Here is an 8,441-nt window from a genome sequence, read left to right as displayed (position 1 = left end):
TGGCCATATCTAACATTTACTACATCATGAGCAGTCCAACTCATACAAGAAAAAGCAGACCAGAGAAGATCTTGAAGCATTTACAGAAACATTATTGATTAATATAGAAAATACTTACCAAGAATATTTATCACAACGGCAAACTAAGAAACTTCGTACAGTAAATTCGTAGAACACAGAATTGCGCATACAATAGCAAAAGTGTAGAGTATTACGAAGAAGATTGGAAAAAGAAAGATGTAATGACATTCAAACAATCACCTTACAAAAGTATCAAAAACAGCGTAAAACATACAAGCCAAGATAAATTTCTAGAGAAAATGTTGTACTTAACGCAACGACATATATGGCATTCCCCATAAAATAGCAGCCAATAAACTATGCAAACCACTGCAGGCTCATTTACTTCGCACAAAAATTCCCAACGATAGCTGCATAGCAAAGACAGTTTGAGGAAAAAAAAAAAAAAAAACTACTCAAAACTGTCTTCACACAAGATAATTCTGATGAAGAGGCAACTTCCGACAAACTTGACAGTTGCACACGACTTCGATTTTACTAATGCAGAAATCCAAGATGTGTGTCACTTTCTTCCTAAAAAGAAAGCACTAAGCCCAGACGGCATAAACTATTCAATAATTAAAGTAATCACTTATAACAATATTTCCACAACTACTTCTCGCTACAGGTACATTTCTCAGGGGCTTTCAAAATGCACCATGTCATACTGTTCATAAACAAATCCGAGGTCCAGCCAATACCTACCGTCCAGTCTGCTTATTCTCAGCATTAGGCGGAATATTTGAAAAATTATTGATGAAGAGAGTTAAACATCACTTGTATCGGAAGAATTATCTTAGCCATCATCAGTATGGGTTTAGAACAGGTAAATCAACTACGCATGCATTAACTGACAAAACGAACAAAATTTTAGAAAATAAAATCCATGGCTACCACAACGCTTTTATTAGTATTGATTTAAAAAGTGCCTTTGATACCTTATAGTGGTCAACCATAAAACAAGTCTTAAGAGAACCACAATGCCTGTATTACATTTACAGCAATTTGAGTAATTACATAATGGATCGCAAACTATAGTACACAACAATGGTGTTATTAAAAATGATCAAACAAGAGACTGCGCGCAAGGTTCTTTTGCGGCCCCTCATCTGTTGAATCTCATTTTCAATAGAATCCCTATAGCATTTTGGTCAGAAAATATTCGAATATGCGCCTACGCAGACGATTCAACTCTCGTTGTAAGAGAAAAAACTAGAGATGAATTACAGAAAAACGCTATAGATGTCTGCAATCAAATTTACTCACTTTGTAATGTTATAAAATTGCAAATCTCTGAATAGAAATCGTAAGTCCTCCTAGTCTCAAAGAAATAAGTCTCATTGACACATCGACCATCTATAACTCTAAATGATTAAGGTTAAAAATAGTACTTATTTTTGATGAAAAAATTAACACGGATTTCAAAAAGCTCAGAATACTGAATTGTTTCGTTTTTATCAATGATTAAAAAAAATTACATTATTTACTTGGCAATAACGTTCTCTTCTCTTGAACATTATAAAGATTTGCATCATTATTCGTGAAAATCTAGCGGAACTGGGTTCATAGAGAATTTTGCTTAAACTTTTATAAGATATATTCCTCATGTGGGACATCAGCTTTCCTATTACAATTTTGAAAGTAAAGAGGTAATTATTTTACTTGTTTAGTGACATGATAATATCGATTTCATTATAAATTGCTGTAGGAATATTTCCGAAAGAAAGGGGGAAAAAAGCTATTGGAAAGATTGTGCTTGTTTTGTGAATACACAGAGCTTAACTTTTAACCCTTTGTTGCATAGAAATAATCTAGAGAAGTTAAACGAAAATGTTTATGTTTTTTCTCTTTAAAATAACCTTAGTAATAATAAAAAAATTAATTTTATTCAAAATTCGTTTTAAACAGTTTGTTCACTACAGTGGACAGCATGGATATACGTACATGCATACAAATCTCTTGTTAACGATTTACGGTCATTGCGTTTGAAATCATTTCCTGCCTTGTTTGCAGTGATCATTACCATCTTCTAAATGGTAATTCTACAATTGACATGTACATACAGATCCCCCAGATTACCTTGATTTCGTCGATTGTGATTGAATTTATTTTGCTACGATTTTGTAACTTGTACCTTTTGTATTCAAATGTCAAATGTTCTAGAAATTCCTTGCCAAACATAAACATTTCCAGTGGTGTTTTGGCTTGATAAGCAGTACATTTGGGTTTCAATTCACTCTTTTCGGTAGATCTTTATCTACCCACTCCACAAATTTCTCAAACTGTCATTTAAAATAAAATGTCTAAAATTACTAATTATGAATAAAAAATGGCAGTATAAGAAAATGTAAGCAATATTATATAATGTTTATTATGAGAAAGTGTACTAACTTGGAAACAGAAGTAGCAGCCATTTTCCAAATAGCAATGCTTTATTTAGTGACGCTATATAGCCAGCTATGATCGACAGTTGAAAGTTCTAATAATATAGAGTACAAGAGTGGACTGAAGAATATTAAATTGTTATTAGCCTCTTTGCCCCATTTTCATATTTTTGTACTGTACAGATTATTCTCTAACACAGCTTATTGACTAAATCACGAAACCAAAACTTAACTGATAGCGGTCTTTTAAATGAACATGATTACTTCAGATGACTGATTACTGATGGCAGAAACTATAACGGCAGAGGATCAATTCCAAGCGCTATTTACAATAAATTGTTCCTAATGTTGCTTAATATAATGAAAGCGAAATTGTTTATATCTTTTCAAACTTACGATAATAAGATATTGCATTATCTTTATAGTTTCCAACAGTGTACTTGAAATTTCACTCTAATGTTTATTCGTTCCGATTAGAGCCAGGGCAAGGGTGAAGGAAGTGAGGCACTTGCCTCAGTCGCCAAATTCATTACAAAGTTTTAGAAATACATTTAAAAATAAATTATTTATAATATTTAACTTTCAATTTTGTAAATCGAAAGCATCATATTGATAAGCACCGTTTAAAAATACCGAATTTAAATCAATAAAAATGGATCATATTCTTGAACACTTGTGCAACTCGCGTATCATATTTTACATATGTGTTCGTGAAATTTAATGCTCCAAGAAAACGAAAGGTAAATAAAACCTTGCAATTAAAAACTGAAAATGTGCATAAAGCTGCCCGCTTAATAGAGGGATTAATCTAATATTAAATGCCGGCAAATGGTTTGGCTGATGGGTGTTTTCGTTATTTTCCTCGACAAGCGTGCTTCCCTTGGACAGTCCTCCACGAAAGCATCGCCCTCCTTAAGCAAATAGCCTTTTTATAGTTATCATATTTGAATTAAACAAACAAACATAACAAAAGGATTTTCTCTTGCTTTAGGGAAAATCGGAGAAAATATCCTTGAGAAATGTAAAAATTTATCTTAAAGGTTACTTTAAAAAGATGGTTAATAGATCAGACTGTCAAAAATCAATTGATAAAAGAATTTTTATAAAAGTATTTTTTATAGCAAAAATTAAAAAAAATGATCTATATTTTAATCTCAGAACTGAAATGAAGAGATCAAAAATTATACGAGAAAGTTTCCGATTTCCAGTTTTCATAACTGCTAAAAAATTAATGCCATTCGATTATGATATTTTAAAAATTACGTTAGGTTCAGTTTGGCCAAACATATGAGAACTTTTTTCCTAGGGAAAGGTATGCTTAGGTAGTATTTTAAAAAAGATCAGCTCCCAACTTGCTATTCAAATACCCAAATGATACATAAACGCTCCAGATATTCCATCAGAAATATCTAGCTTTAGAAACTACATTATTTCAGTAATTCTAATTGCGAAACCAAATCAGATCTTTTATAAATAATTCAGGAACATAATTTAGTGAATGATATTTGAAATTGGAAACTGTATTCAAAATATTTTTGATGCAATTGCAGTGGAAGAAGTTTCGGAAAACTTAAAAATAATAATAATAATAAAATGCAAAATCTTCTTTTGGCCTAAACTTTCAAATATCTATGTTCTCAACAGAATGTGAATAACTAAGTACATTCTGAAAAATTCATTGTCGATATTATTTCAAACTTTACAAGAAAAGTTAAAGTACAAAAATATTTTAATATTTATTAATAGTTTTTACATTATTTCAGTATTATTCAGTTAGCTATTTATCAAGAAAGTATTTTTAATGATTTTATTTAAAAATTATAAATTATTAAACGTATTAATTCTCTGAATACATGAAGTTATGTTTACAAATGTGAAGGTATGATTTAGTATAGATAACTTTGTTGAATGAAAAAGTACAGAGATAGAGTTAATTTGATTGTAATTACAGGGGCGCCTACTTTGCCTCAGGAGAAAAATTACTTACGGACGGCTTTGCTTCTGATTGTAAAACTTAAATAATCTCTCACAAATGTTGAAAAATAACTTTACGTAAGGAAGGAAAGGGTCCTAATTTTACATCATTAAAATATAATAGAAGCCAGTCATTAGAAAATATATTACATTTGTGTCGCTGTGTCGCCTATTATAAAACTCTTTGGAAAAAGTCATAAATAGTACTTTAAAGCTGTAAAGAATGTGATCTAAATCAAATTTTTACAAAAGGAGAGAACTTAGAAAATCAGCATAGGAATAAAAATTAAATTTTAGATAATAAAAACGAATGATAAAATAAAAAATAGTATGTAATTAACAATGTAATTTTTTAATTCCTCATGCCTTTTCTTATTAAAAAATAATTCGAACTCAAAAATATGATAGTAAACAGCAATTTTGTGGCATTTTTCTAAAGAAAAGCATAAAGTTTCATATAGGCTGAACTAAGAGAAAGAAATATGTTGTAAGCTAAAATAAGTGTGAAATTTCTGAGAATTATAGCTTTCCAAATTTGCATCGAATGTCCTTCAATGTTTTTAATTAAAGATTTAATTTCTACATATGTTTAAAACATTTTCTACATACACCCAAATAAAAAATTAAGGAGTTGGTACTTAAAATAAGTAAATCATAAAATGTATTTATACATGACCTGCATTCAGAATATTTGCATTAGAGTATAGCTCGAAGGATGCATATTTATTGGAAATATTTATATAAAAAGAAACTAATTCTATATTGCAATAATAATCAAAATCTTTTCAGTAAATAATTTTAAATTTAAATCAAGTCTATTAATTTTACTTTAAAAATTACGAGCAGATGTTTATTTATTTATTTATTTACAAAGGTTTGAATTTGAGTCAGGTTGTAGAGAACATTAGGTAATTTTTAGAACCAGGCAAGATGGAAAATGAACAACCGCCTTCGCCGGGTATCGAACCACGGACCTCTGGAATGCCGGCTTAGTGTGCCAAGAAGGCAAGCTAGGAAAGAGGGAGAAATACCTTATATACTGCCCTTTTTAAAGGGCGACTAGGGTTTTAGGGGACCTAGTTGCCAAATCCTGGGTGAGGAGAATCATCATCAACACCCTTTTAGTTCGGCCGCCACTGTAGAGATATTAGGTATTTTTTGGAAGCAGGAAAAATGAAAAATTAACAACGCCTTCGCCGGGAATCGAACCGCAGACCTCTGGAATACCGACCCAGTGTGCAGAACCACTACACCACGAAGGCACGTCAAGAAGGTGGGAGAAATACCTTATAAGGTATTTGAAAATTATCCTTTTTGGGAGAAATTCCGTTTCAACAACAAACGGCCAACCTCCGCTCCCTAAATTCGGGGTTGGCTACGTCCGTGATTTATTATTATTATTATTATTATTATTATTATTATTTTCTTTCTTTCTTTTATTTCGTCAGAAAATGTTTTTCTGACTTCGAATATATATTTTGTTCAGTTGTTGTGCTAGGCCGTTTTAATTATATGAAATAAGCAATAAGAAAAGCCGTGACATTTTCCTCTATCTCTTTTTCCGTTTCCTGTCCACAACATTAGTAGGCGCACAACATTTCAGTATTTGTTCTAATTATAAGAGCATTATCAATAAAAGTGCAATGCCGCTATAATTATAGGTTTTAGTCGTAATATTGTGAATAAAACTGAGCAGAAGATCATGCCATTGAACCCAGTAGGAATTATAAATCTTATAACTTCACAGATTACCTTAAAACGAACAGATGTCATGTCATGCTCAAACCCTAAATGCATTCTTTTTCTAAGAAAACGTGTACCAACTGATGTTTACAACAAAAAAATAAAGGTTAAAATATAATACCGTAAATACTATCAAGGTTTAATATTGATTGTCTTCCTATGAATCCAGTTGTTTAAGAATTAAGACTCTGATTAATTCTTTCCTTAGTCATCATTTCAGACCATTGAAAATATACTGCCTGTGGTATGGCAGATATCTTGCGGATAACCTTCACTTTAAATTACATTCGTTAATGGTAGATTGGATGACAAACTGTCGCGTCACGTAGCAGTTATCATCCACTTTCCTGTTGTTAAAAAGGTGGCCTATGTCAATGACTTCCTTTCGCTTTTGATTTTGGAGCTTTAGAAAGAATCGTAAATTGCTTCAAGATTGTCTGAAGTAACTTCAGCAGAAGCTGATTATTAAAAGCTATTTTGATGACTAGCTTACAAAAGACGTCATGAAAGTATCTCCATAGCATAAAGCACAGCCATGAAACTCCGTTATTTGGGCAAAAATTAGACTTCCCTTTAAAAGGCTTGAAAATTTTTCAACAAAATAAATCAATTCAGAATAAAATTTTAAAAAAAGTATACATGAAATTCATAGAAATTTGACTTCCTAAATCATGATCTACAAGTGGTTGACATAGAACCTTAAAGATCGATATGACACTGAAAGTTGTCAATTCGGACATAAGAGTCGATTTTCACCGATTGGGCTCATGAGAATATTAAATCAAGAATCATTAAATTGTACCGACTTAAAAATTAATTGCCATGGTATTATATATATGTTTGTGTTACCTTGAAAAACAGAAATCTGGAGAATGTCAATATTCACATAGTCACTTAGTATATATCCGAAATATTTGCTAAATATTCTTATTTCTCACTTACACCAGCAAATGTCGACATTCATCATGCATTGGTGGTGAATGTTAAATAAAAATACTTTTGTTTCGTTTTTAAATCATACCTTATTATTAAAACATATTATGATATATGTCAAAATAGAAGAAAGCTTAAGTAACAGCACACGGAGATAAATTGTTGAACTCAAAACGACAGACAACATTAGAAATGAGAAAAAGAAAAATGACACCAATGATAAACTTACTTAATTATGTGACTAATGTTACACAATCTTATTTATTCCAACAACTTAAACTGTTATGACACTTCGAATTGCACAAAAGTCCCTTGCATTTCCAACGTCTCTCTGTCTTTCGTTCTCCACCACAGCATTCGTGTGTTTATCAACATACACCCTTGATGGGCCGATTGTATAAAAATATAACAAAATATTCGGTTTTCCCAAACGTATTTGGTATGTGTTGACACTCACCGGAGAATGTCGACATTAGATAATTTTGGTCTTTCACGATAACATATATAATTAATTTTTATTATGAAGAGAAGGAGAAAAAAATTCATTACTTGTATTATATGTTTATTGTTAAAATGTAAATAATCAAAATTAAATCCCCTGCAGCGTTGTGCTCAAAACGAAACCTCTCACTTTCAAATAATTTGATTTAAAGGTTATGCCCACCAGCAGCAGAACGGTAAAGTAGCTGAACACTGGTAGTTCAGTCAAGGGTTCGAATCCTGGCGAACTAGCTGGCTATTTTCCGTGGTTTTCTCCCATGTGTAATGCGTATACGAAACAGTTTTCTTTAGAAAGTCCTCAACAAAAGCATCCCTCTTTTCAGGCAGGTAGCCCTCAAGTGCTTTGCCATACTTAAAATAAACCAAACCAAAATCTTATTCTAGGTTGATAGTTTTCATTGATAGTAGATGAAACACTCTGCATTTCATCAACCATCATGATTTGGATCTATTTCCATTGGTAACTTTACTGGAAAAAAAAAAATGTGTCTGACAATATCAACCTATAGCGGCAGCTAAACGGCTAAAACCGCTGAACACTGGTAATTTCACTAGAATGCGAATCGCAGTCTGGTGTCTGGGGCGCTTTTATGCTTCCCCGTGTATTAATGAGTCCTCAGTTCTGTAATGAATTGAATAAGTGAACGCGTGAAACTCGCTACTGTATGAATTGGATGGGAATGAGAACAGGAGAATTTAAAAGCAGAGAATAAATCCATCATAAAAATTATATATGCGTTTTGAAGACTTGTCGATAAGATTAACGAAATAAAGTTGTAGAGTTATTAGGTTAATTGGAAGCAGAAAAGATGAAAAATATGCAACCGCCTTCGCCGGTAATCGAAC

The sequence above is a fragment of the Stegodyphus dumicola genome, chromosome 3 (assembly GCF_044657685.1).
Source record: "Stegodyphus dumicola isolate Sdum_Otavi_A_Nest chromosome 3, ASM4465768v1".
Lineage (NCBI taxonomy): Eukaryota > Metazoa > Arthropoda > Arachnida > Araneae > Eresidae > Stegodyphus > Stegodyphus dumicola.
This window is presented reverse-complemented; position numbering follows the sequence as displayed.